The 12,832-nt window shown below is 38.3% G+C and overlaps 1 long non-coding RNA gene and 1 other non-coding gene across 2 annotated transcripts; both read left to right on the top strand.

Annotated features, from left to right (window-relative positions):
* The first annotated feature begins 7,658 nt into the window (after positions 1–7,658).
* LOC145784926 (U2 spliceosomal RNA) lies at positions 7,659–7,849 on the top strand. Its single transcript, XR_014291090.1, has one exon. It is a non-coding gene; the product is annotated as a U2 spliceosomal RNA (small nuclear RNA).
* A 2,469-nt stretch (positions 7,850–10,318) lies between these two features.
* Positions 10,319–12,028, top strand: LOC145784104 (uncharacterized). The gene is made up of 4 exons (XR_014290978.1): positions 10,319–10,567; positions 11,122–11,212; positions 11,373–11,523; positions 11,605–12,028. It is a non-coding gene; the product is annotated as an uncharacterized LOC145784104 (long non-coding RNA).
* Positions 12,029–12,832: the final 804 nt, after the last annotated feature.

Below are 12,832 nucleotides of genomic sequence, written 5' to 3'. Positions count from 1 at the left end.
AAAAACGTTGTCCAACTGCATTGAAGCGACCCAGAAGCAATAGGCCTACGAACTGCAAGGTGGGAGGGAGGAGTTCAGAAGTAGCAGACTAACATGCTATGTGACAAATACACCTATGCGAAACACAATTGTGGAAAATTATTAAGGTAAAAAATGGACCAGTAGCTTAATTGTTTACATTGAAAACCAGAGATTGCAAAGTATTCTCTACTGACGTTACTTCGGCTTCTAACCCCCGAAATCGTAGATGGTTTGTTTCTAGCTCTTCAGTATTTCAACCACCTCGAGGGCGGTGGCGCTCTTTCGTTTGCTTGCTAGGTTCCAATGGTGTCCGACGTTTTCTTCGTAAACAGCTCTTCGTAAAGCAATTCTTCGTAAGCAATTTTTCGTAAAACAATTCTTCGTAAAGTTAATTCTTTGTAAAACAATTCTTCCCAAAGCATTTATTCGTGCATGCAATGGAGATTTGGTGTATACGAAGAAATGCTTTACGAAAAATTCTTTTACGGATTTCATTTCACCAACAACTGTTTACGAACAATTGCTTTACGAAGAATTGTTTACGAAGAATTCGCCTATAACCGGTTCCAATTCAGTTTATTTGTTTTTGTTGGCGAGAAAACAACTATACAATAACAACAAACACAAACAACTCACAGTTTGCACGACAGGAATGGCAGGAAAAGATAAAAGATCACCAAAGTCAGCTGCCACTCAAATATTTAAATCAATAATAGCCTAACACAAAATTAATTAATGTTGGTTTGATTTTGAATCTTTACTCTCCAACTAACAAAGTCTCTGATAGGTTAATCCTGGCAGTTTCGAATATAGGCTACTTGTAGCCTACAGTAAACACGTGAAGGTTTTAAACTACAGACGCAGACCGGTTACTGGATGAGCAAAGTGAACTTTCCATAGCTGTTTTCTTTTGACTGTTCCATCTACTAGGCGTCGCTGAATGGCCAGCAGTCCTTAAAATGCTTTGCTCAAGTGCACACCGACTCGCCTACAGGGTTGCATTCCTGGGGGCTCACACCCCCGAAATATGAAAAGGCTTGAAGTGAGGGCAGTGGCGTAGCAACGCAATATAACGCCCTTGGATTTTTGCACGAAATACCGCCCCCCTTTATTACTGTCGTAAAAGCTGATTAAAATTCCACATAACAGAAGAATTAAAGCAGTGTTTGTTTAATTTATAAAAGTTCATTATTCAATACGTCTAGCTTTTATTGAAGCAAATTCAGAAATTATATCGTCGAAAGATAATGTCTCGACTAAATCACTTTCAATAGCACAGACTGCCTGCTTTCTCTCATAGTCGATCTCAAGCAAGATTTCATCAACTTAAGTTTTAAAAAACTTCTTTCACAGCTTGCAATTAAAACTGCAACAGTGAAGTCACACATAAAGATGGAGGAATCCCGTCTATCTACCACAGACAGATGGAAAAGGTGGCAGTTGGCTCGATGACCTCACGGTCCCTATAGACCCTACCTCTGTCTCCTCACGAAACGACGAAAGTGAAAAAAAAAGTCTAAACTTAACTACCAAAACTAAATTGAATGAACAATGCTACAGTATAACTTACAAATTACAACTGACATGCTATTATGACTTCAACAGCATGGGTATCATAGTACCGGTACAAACACCTACAAATACTTAGGAATAACATTTGATGAGTCGTTATCATGGAAACAGCACATCAATATAATCTCAACAAAACTTTCTCAAAGCTGTGGTGCTCTATATCGATTAAGAAAGTACGTAAATTCCCAGACATTAAGAGCAGTTTACTATGCTCTAGTTCACTCCCATCTAATGTATGGTATTATCTGTTGGGGTCGTGCGTCTAAAACGGAACTGTATCCTTTAAATCTGGTACACAATCGCATCATTCGCTGTTTAAACTTCACCAAGATTAAGAACAGAATTCCCACCAAATCTCTTTTCAATAAAAGCAACTTGCTACAAGTCGAAGACATGTTTTTAATAGAAGTATGCAAGTATGTTTATAAAAGCAATAAAGGACATCTACCAGCAATTTTTTTTGAGTACTTTCGTCCTAGTAAGGAAACTCATAACTATAATACCAGAGGTGCTAAGAAAGGTATACTTTTCAAACCAAGAATGCGTACAAAGCTTGGCCAACGCTCAATTAAATTTCTTGGAACAAACACTTGGAACAAATTACCGGAACAGCTAAGAAAACTTCAAACAATTAGTATGTTTTCTAAAAAATTAAAACTGCACTTAATGTCTGAGTATAAGTAACAAATAGCCTACAGTACCATCAAACTGCTTCTACTAATTCTCACCGTATCTCGCTAATTACTGTATATTCGCTTTTGTCTTACCAGTATGCTGTGTTGTAAGTTATGTATATTGTATATGCCATTTTGTATTTTTGCATCATTTCTAGTAGTTCTGTTTTTTTTGTTTTTTTTTTATATTGCATTGTTAAATTTCGTATGTGTATTGTTTTTTATGTTGTATATAATATATATCCATCAATCAAATCAATCAATATATCAATCAATCAATATTTGCGTTCAACTTCGACACCGTTCCATTTTAAATAAGCCATGACACCACACGGGTGTGGCAGACTCGATGACCAGTTCGGTCCTTCTGTCACTCCCATCGTCATCAGCAAACAACCTAGCTCACATTGTAATCTTGTATTGTTTTTTTTTCTCGCATGTGCTGATGATGCAAAATAAAAGAACTTCTTCTTAACCACATAGCCTAGTGAATCACAATCTAGAAAAGTTGCAAATTAGTTTGGAGGCATAACTTGTGTAATTTTTTGGCTTTACTTAGATCAGTGTTAACTTAGATCATTCAAGTCTGAGTCTCCTTGAGAATAAATTAATGTGATTGTCTTTGTTCGTTTAAAACATTATCACATTTTTCCGCCCTCCAGCAACGTGCCGCCCCTGGATTTATCCACAAAATCCAATAGGTAGCTACGCCACTGTGTAAAGGAGGCTCAGGGGGACTCGTTTAAGCTTTCATTTTTCAGCTCTTCTGGCTGAACAACAACTTCTCGACTGAACAAGTAACACAGCTTTCTTACAACAAAACTGCAAAAAAAACACGAACATAAATTGGTAGCAATCGCCGTTTTCCGTGATATTGTTAGCTTAATTCTATCATGCAATCTATATGTAGGGCCTATATTAAATCAAGCTTTTTGCCATTATGGCAATAAAGAATGACGTAACAAATTTTGTGGCTCTTTTGACATTCTAGATGTCCGCGTGTGATGTGACTCTTGCGTTGAATAGCCTTTTCAACCCATGTGCCCTAAAATTTAGGCAATTGCATTTTTTATCATTGATTTTTTGCATAGCGTAACGTAGCTTAAGCTTACCGTAAAAAAATAGCAAACCACAGAAGAATTAACTTTATCCCTATGAATTCATCAAACAATCAATTAACATGATTGATTTAAGTTGATGAGATAATCGATGGTGAAGAAAGTATACGTTAGATCAGGGGTCACCAACCTATTTTGCATGCGGGCCACTTTGGCATTATGGAGAGCTGTGGTGGGCCGCACTAATAAAATTTTAGGTAGGTTGACTCTTATGCTAGAAAAGAACGCATTTCGTACCCAGTATCCAGCTTCACATGTTGTTAATATTTATCTTAGAATACTGCAGCAACAAAATTAGTCGAACAACGCTCTACTGCCAGGCCAAGGTCCTTTAACAATACTTTTGACTTCTTGCCTAATAAACGAGGTCACTTGTTTTGCGCACTTATAGCGGGCGATCAGTTTCATCAAAATATTTATCGCCAAGCAAGAGTGGTGTTGTCACTTCGCTTCACAAAAGATATCTTGCCATTAACAGTTTCAGTAAACAAGGAAATGTTTGAAAGAAACACTGCTCGTTGTCACAATCAAGGTGCAAATGCCTCGCGATGGCTTGCTTTGTATCTTCAACAAGCGTGTTGTTTTCATTATGGAATTCTTGAGCGGTATGTTATTATCGGTCAATGACCAGTAGTAACCTCTAATTGTGAAGTCGTTGTTCTGCAACGTAATTCTAGATTATTCTGTATCTGGAACGTTCTGTTGTTTTCACAATTGCCAATATCGTTTGTCATGATGTCACAAGGTTGTTTACGAATGGACCTCTGATTACGAAATCGTTATTATGTAAGAATCTTCTTGCGAACGTGACCTTCTATAAGCTTCTGCTTGTTGACATTTAAATGCTACGTGACCGAACGATGGTTCTTTATGATGTAATCTTCTCGAAGTTATTGGACTGAACAGCCAACTATAAATAGTGGTGTAGTTTGTGTAATGTTTATTCTGAGATTCTGAGATTCTGAGATTATTATTATGGTGATTGTTACGAGTTGATTATGAGAGTTGTGCTATGAGTTGTGAATTGGTATAGTTGATGCAGAAATTAGAGTTATTTGAGAAGCCGTTCGTTAAAGTTCTTCAAGAAGTCAGATTATCATTTCACTAGTAGAATTATTCGACATTTAATTGACTGCTTTTCGGTTGACCCATTAAAACTACGTCATTGAATCTTTCCAAGTCTTTTTCCTGGTAAGAGATAGAAAGAAATCGTGACATTCTGGGGGCTCGTCCGGGAATAAACCGAAAAAGAATATAACCGAAAAACCGAAGAATACCGAAGATTTATTGAAAGAATAATAAATTAATGTCAAGATGGCGGATACTGTCAAACATGAGATGATTGAAGACTTAGGGAGCATGGCTGAACGAATGGGGCTGACTGGTAATGAGAAGTCTCAGTTTGTGATGGAAGAGTATCACAAGATAATGGACCAAAAAGCTCAGCGAGAAGCTGACGAAAGAGAAGATAGAAGAGCTGCTCGTGAAATAAGGAAAGCAGAACTTGAAGCTGAGGAAAAGCGAGCACAACTTGAAGCTGAAGAAAAACAAGCTCAACGAGAAGCTGAAGAGAAACAAGCGCAGCGCGAAGCTGAAGCTGAAGAAAAACAAGCTCAACGAGAAGCTGAAGAGAAACAAGCTCAACGAGAAGCTGAAGAGAAACAAGCGCAGCGCGAAGCAGAAGCTGAAGAAAGAAGAGCGCAATATGAATTGGAAAAGTTAAAACTTGAATTAGAAAGACAAAAGCTGGACATTGGTGAGCGATCTAATTCTACTAATGATAATGCTCGAGATGTTATTGTGGCGCAAGTTAGACGTCCAGATTTGCTATCATTTGTTGAAGAAAAAGATGAGTTGGATAGTTATTTGTTAAGATTTGAAAGATATGCTACAATAGCCAAATTGGAGAAGTCGACGTGGGCTACCCAGCTAAGCATGTTATTATCGGGACAAGCTCTTGATGTATATTCAAGACTTTCACAAGAAGAAGCCATGAATTACGACAGATTGAAGTTAGCTCTGTTAAAGCGATACAATTTTACCGAGCATGGATACCGTCAAAGATTCCGTGAGGCAAAGCCTGAACGACACGAAAGTCCAGGTCAATTTATTGAACGTTTGAGAAACCTTTTGTTAAAATGGTTTGAACTTTCGGGGGCCGATCAATCATTGGACGGATTGGCAAACCTTATAGTTAAGGAACAATTCACAGATTCATGTTCAAAAGATCTGTCTGTTTATTTAATGGAGAGAAGTCCAAAGAATCTAGAAGAAATAGCCAGTGTGGCAGAACAGTACTTAGTTGCTCATGATGAGAAGTTGTCGACTGAAGAAACACTGTCATGCGATAATGACGAGGAGCAAACAAATAATTCTAAAGGAGGTGCTGTTCCAAGAGAAGTACGTTGTTTTAATTGTAATGGCTTAGGTCACAAGTCTGTTAACTGCCGGAAGAAGACTAACAGAAATCATCAGGAATCGAGGAAGTGGTGCAATCGTTGCAATAGGCAAGGACACGAAGCGAAGGAATGCAAGGACAAGTCGTTGTCCCGATCCAATCAGTCTAGAAAAGATGAAGACACGGACGTTTATCGATGCGGTTGTGCGTTAATGATTCCTAAACCAACGCTTGACGAGGAGAATCCGGATGAAGATGTTTGCGGAAAAATAATACCTGAAGATCACCTGCCAGTAGTGGATGGAAAAGTTGGAGACAAAAAGGTAAAAGTTTTACGTGATTCTGGTTCTACTGGTATAATAGTGAGGAGAGATTTGGTTAAAGACAGTCAATTAACGGGAAAAACTGGCCATGTGACAAAAATAGATACCACTTCAATCCAAGGACCGTTAGCGATGATATCTATCGAAACTCCGTATTGTAGTGGGACTGTGAAAGCGTTATGTTTACAAAACTCTTTAGTTGATCTGATAATCGGAAATGTTTTTGAGAGAGATTCTGAAGTTACTTGTTATTCTTGTGGCAAGAATGGTCACTTTGCTCGAGATTGTTCTGCAGATAATCAGCAACGATCTCACGATGACGGATATTACGAGCGCGAAGAACCGAGGAGAAGAGGCAGGCGACGACCATTTGGAGTTTGCTATAGATGCGGTAGACGCGGACACTTCGCCAGGGAGTGCGTTGCTGACGGCGGACATTCGGAAAATAGACGTTGCCGTGACAACCACTGCTACCGATGTGGGGAGATTGGACACATAGCCAGGAGCTGCCCTTTTGATGAAAAGGCTTGCTATAATTGTCATAAAGAAGGTCATCTCGCCAAGGACTGTCCGGAGAGGAGATGTTTCCGATGTAGGAAGATGGGTCATCTCGCTCGCCGATGCACTGAAGATGTTGAGGACGTTGGAGACTTTCGCAGAAAACGTGACTATTGTTTTGAGAAAAGCTATCGTTGGTAGATCATGCAACGATAGACTTATGAGAACTGATTATTGAGTAATTAATTGTTTTATGGTGTGTTTTGTATTGATTGTGTTGTTATATTGTTTGCAACAATATTCTAAGGGGGGGCGTATGTCACAATCAAGGTGCAAATGCCTCGCGATGGCTTGCTTTGTATCTTCAACAAGCGTGTTGTTTTCATTATGGAATTCTTGAGCGGTATGTTATTATCGGTCAATGACCAGTAGTAACCTCTAATTGTGAAGTCGTTGTTCTGCAACGTAATTCTAGATTATTCTGTATCTGGAACGTTCTGTTGTTTTCACAATTGCCAATATCGTTTGTCATGATGTCACAAGGTTGTTTACGAATGGACCTCTGATTACGAAATCGTTATTATGTAAGAATCTTCTTGCGAACGTGACCTTCTATAAGCTTCTGCTTGTTGACATTTAAATGCTACGTGACCGAACGATGGTTCTTTATGATGTAATCTTCTCGAAGTTATTGGACTGAACAGCCAACTATAAATAGTGGTGTAGTTTGTGTAATGTTTATTCTGAGATTCTGAGATTATTATTATGGTGATTGTTACGAGTTGATTATGAGAGTTGTGCTATGAGTTGTGAATTGGTATAGTTGATGCAGAAATTAGAGTTATTTGAGAAGCCGTTCGTTAAAGTTCTTCAAGAAGTCAGATTATCATTTCACTAGTAGAATTATTCGACATTTAATTGACTGCTTTTCGGTTGACCCATTAAAACTACGTCATTGAATCTTTCCAAGTCTTTTTCCTGGTAAGAGATAGAAAGAAATCGTGACACTCGTGAAACCCAATAACGGTGAAATGCACACTAGAAAAGGCCAGTCATCGCTTCTCGGCTCTTGAGCTAAGTTCAAGTGTAGTATCTGTTCTTCTCAGTTTAATACCTGGGACGCCCAGCATCGCTGGGCTCTTGTATTAAATGTATGTTTGAAGACGGGTGTCGATTCAAAGCTCGCTTTGTCGCACCCACGGGTTGTCCCGGTATTGCAGTACCTCCGGGTTCGGCCCACATTGCAGTCATTGATGAGCCTTCTAACCGCCGAAACCGTACAGGGTTCGTCCTTGGCGCTTCAGCGCGTAAACGACATCGAGGGCGGTGACGGTCTTTCGTTTTGCGTGCTCGGTGTAGGTGACGGCGTCGCGAATCACGTTCTCAAGGAAGACCTTCAACACGCCTCGGTTTTCTTGGTAAATTAAGCCGGAAATGCGCTTGACGCAGCCTCGACGAGCGATATATTGGAATCAAAACGCAGCAAAATGTCAGATGAACACTTTCAGATGCTTGTGTTTCTTTGTGGAAATTCAAAATAAAACTTGTTTGTTTCGAGTGGTTTATACCGTGTGAATGTTTGGCACCTAGCAAACAAAATTAGTTTACGCTAGTGTATGCGCTGACGCTGACTCCACCAACTTTTTTTTACAAGTTACGTTGACGCATACGGCGTATGGTTTTTCGAACGTTTGCGTTTACGCTGACGGCGTCAATATTTTTTGTGTGCGCGTACATCACTGTACCGTCCCCAAGGTATCAAATGTAATCTAATCATTGAAATACTTCCAAGCTTGAAAAGTTTGTTTCCACATGATAGATTTTAAATTTCGCGCCTTTGAAATGATTGCATCTTGCAGAAACTCATGTGGACTCGATTGTGATAAAAAACGAATGAGGTTTTTGTTGTATCAGAGTTTTGCAGCTTGTATGTGCATGGGGTATAAGTCAAATGACTGATATGTCTTTCTAACCATTCACTTTCATGGATTGCGACTTGCATTGAATGCAATATTTTCGATAGAATTCAAGCGAGCATGACATTACCATTTGAAACGCGCGCTGGGTAGATTTGGAGGGAAAGTCGACTTATACTGTATCATGGAAGCACTCAACATAGGCCTACGGCTCATTTTTTAAATTTAAACATGGCAGAAGAATAAGAAATGAATGTGGGTTTAATAAAAGCTATAGCCTATTGGACGAGTTGGTTCATCACAGGGTGATGAAATCTATTTTGGATGAGTTGGTTCATCACAGGGTGATGAAATCTATTTTGGACGAGTTGGTTCATCACAGGGTGATGAAATCTATTTTGGACGAGTTGGTTCATCACAGGGTGATGAAATCTATTTTGGACGAGTTGGTTCATCACAGGGTGATGAAATCTATTTTGGATGAGTTGGTTCATCACAAGGAGATGAAATCTATTTTGGACGAGTTGGTTCATCACAGGGTGATGAAATCTATTTTGGACGAGTTGGTTCATCACAGGGTGATGAAATCTATTTTGGATGAGTTGGTTCATCACAAGGAGATGAAATCTATTTTGGACGAGTTGGTTCATCACAGGGAGATGAAATCTATTTTGGATGAGTTGGTTCATCACAGGGAGATGAAATCTATTTTGGATGAGTTGGTTCATCACAGGGAGATGAAATCTATTTTGGACGAGTTGGTTAATCACAGGGTGATGAAATCTATTTTGGATGAGTTGGTTCATCACAGGGTGATGAAATCTATTTTGGATGAGTTGGTTCATCACAAGGAGATGAAATCTATTTTGGACGAGTTGGTTCATCACAGGGTGATGAAATCTATTTTGGATGAGTTGGTTCATCACAGGGAGATGAAATCTATTTTGGACGAGTTGGTTCATCACAGGGAGATGAAATCTATTTTGGACGAGTTGGTTCATCACAGGGTGATGAAATCTATTTTGGATGAGTTGGTTCATCACAAGGAGATGAAATCTATTTTGGACGAGTTGGTTCATCACAGGGAGATGAAATCTATTTTGGATGAGTTGGTTCATCACAGGGAGATGAAATCTATTTTGGACGAGTTGGTTAATCACAGGGTGATGAAATCTATTTTGGATGAGTTGGTTCATCACAGGGTGATGAAATCTATTTTGGATGAGTTGGTTCATCACAAGGAGATGAAATCTATTTTGGACGAGTTGGTTCATCACAGGGTGATGAAATCTATTTTGGATGAGTTGGTTCATCACAGGGAGATGAAATCTATTTTGGACGAGTTGGTTCATCACAGGGAGATGAAATCTATTTTGGACGAGTTGGTTCATCACAGGGTGATGAAATCTATTTTGGATGAGTTGGTTCATCACAGGGAGATGAAATCTATTTTGGACGAGTTGGTTCATCACAGGGAGATGAAATCTATTTTGGATGAGTTGGTTCATCACAGGGAGATGAACCACACCTCAAACATGAGTTTTTCTACTTTTGTTTTCGTATTACTGATGTGAAACTTTATTTTTGAATGAGTCTGAATCGTTAGGTATGGTCAAAAATAACAAACTGGAAGTATCATATTATTTCATGTCATGTATCTTTCTACTAGCAAATGGAATAATAATGTGTTCGGTTGTGTTTGTAGCCTACTATCTGTTTTGCAAATGCAGGAGATACAGTAGATGCAGTATGATTATTAAGCTTCTTTTTGTTTTTCAGAACCCATCTGCCGAAATTATGCCTGTCAGAAATTAAAAAAGAAGTAAGTTTTCTGTTTTGTCTAAATAATTAAATCTAACAGTATCAAACATTTGGTTCAATCTGTGTGACGTTTTGTTGATCTTTGAATAAACGCCGACTTTTCAAAAAACTTTGGGGGGCGAGAAATAATTTCAAGACAGAAGAAGAATTAAAAATGAACATTGACTTACTCGAAGCAATATTGGAGGAGCGGATTCACCACAGGGTGATGGATCACCCCTCAAATGTGAGTTTTTCAAATTTTGTTTTCATATTTTATTGTTTTAAAAGTTTATTATTTTATCACCATGGTTATGATGTCGGCTACATAGCCGAGTGGTGAGAACCCTGGAACGGCAATCGAAAGGGCGTCGGTTCGACACCGCTCAAGAGCATGTGGCTGTGTCTGTGGCAGGACACTTAAAGGCATGCCTGAAGGTGGACATGAAGATTGGCTTCCTTGCCTTCCCGTCCACTTAATCTAAATCTTCAACCGCCAGGTGTACTACCTGGATACGACAAACAAAACCATCGTTATGTTCAGGAGCACTTCTATTTTGCATTCATCAAATGTTGGCATTTGCACAACAATCTAACCTCTTAGTGTAATTTAATAAGAATCGATTTCGCTATAGTAATAACATCTTCAGCTTATTCAAATAAGATGTTATTGATATTTATAATAGTGAGGTATGTTTCTGCTAGCAAAAGGAATAATATGCGTTGTGTTGGTACTATCTGTTTTGCAAAGACTATAGGTTGCAGCATGATTATTAAGCTTTTTGTCTTTTTTTTTTTCAGAACTCATCTGCAGAAATTATGCTTCGACAATTAATCCATACAGTCCATATGTACAGCAGGGAAGTTATGCCTGCCAACAATTAAAAAAGAAGTAAGTTTTCTGTTTTTGTCTAAATAATTAAATCTAATAGTATCATTGTTTCAAACGTTCGGTTCGATCAGTATAACGTTTTGTTCATCTTTGTTTCAGTTATGAAAAAATAAAAAGTGATAATATTCTACCAAAATTACAATTATTTTTGTCTTTTCAGCGTCGAAAATGAAGAAGGCTGAGGATGCGTCTGGAAACAAGTTTATGAATGAACAACATTTATAAAGAGTGGTTTTGTTCAAAGAACAATTTTGGAGTAGATAAACAACGCGACAGTACCTCTCAGCAACATCTAATAATTAATCAGTAAGGTACTTACACCGAGAATGTTTAACCCATTGAAGTTTCTACTAAACTCTCCACCAATGTCCCTAACCCTATATTTTTTTCAGAAAGTTCATGAACTAACATCACACCAGCAAAGTCGACTCAAGAAAAGTTGGAAAACCAATTCAAGACGTTTTGAACTTTTCATTATCTCATCGAAATATAGAAGAGCTTCGCAACCAATTGATTCGCATTATTTTCGAACAGCAAAAACATCGTTTTAAAATTAATTATAGTTTTGGATTTACTTTACGCCATTGCCCAAACAACCCTTTGAAAGTTTGCCATGCTTCACATGGCTCAGACACCATTTTAAAGTTGGCAGAATTAATCTCAAACAAAGAGGATTTTTTAAATGATTTATTGCACCAAATTTTTTAGAATTTGCAAGGCAACAACGACCAGATAGTTCGTGGGTGGTTGAGAAAGTGACAAATGTGACTTTTTGTATATAAGTTACCTAAATTTTTCATTGGGTGTGGGGTCGAGCTTCCAGAGTTTATTCTCAATAAACGGGGTAAAGGCTTTAAATATGAATAGAAGTAGGCTACCGTACCAAACGTCAATACTCGAATCATAAAACTAGAGATGTCACAGCAATCCTCCCATAAGGAAAATCAAGTGAGGTAAGTGAAATTTCTGCGTAACTTCTGAAACAAGTAAAAGAAAGGGGATTGCAGAACATGATGAAGCTAATAAACAAGATGTACAACAGTAGTGAAATTTCGGATGACTTCACTGAAAGTATCTTATAGACATAGTCCTATAACACAACCGGTCAAGCAAAAGCGCCATTTTGGAGATGCAAGGAATTTTTAAGAAGAGATATAGGTTTTACAATTAAAACTGAGACTTCTATCTTGTTACATCAAACCAATCATGTCATATGGAAGTGAAAGTTGGACCCACAGCAAAGAAATTCACAAAAAAATTCATACTTTTCAACTCTGGTGCTACAGAAGAAAACTAAAAGTATCATAAATTATAAAAAAGCACATTGCAAACGAAGCAATTAGGAAAAGAATTGGATTGCGACAGATAGGCAAACGACTTAGCAAAACAAAAGATGAAATTCGTGGGATATATTTTGAGAGGTTCGGCAGGACAGCTACATCAATTGGTCTTTGAAGGTAGGTCTATGGTGGAAGGAAGGAGGTGCAGGGGTAGAAGGAGACGAATTTTGGGAGATGAGGTAAAACAGTAGGCTACGTAGGCTGACTTGTCAAGCATCGGAAAAGAAAAAAAGAGTAGCGTAAGAACGTGACATGTGGAAGCAAATGACAGCCCACCTTC

This window comes from Aplidium turbinatum, chromosome 15 (genome assembly GCF_918807975.1).
Source record: "Aplidium turbinatum chromosome 15, kaAplTurb1.1, whole genome shotgun sequence".
NCBI lineage: Eukaryota > Metazoa > Chordata > Ascidiacea > Aplousobranchia > Polyclinidae > Aplidium > Aplidium turbinatum.
This window is presented reverse-complemented; position numbering and strand designations above follow the sequence as displayed.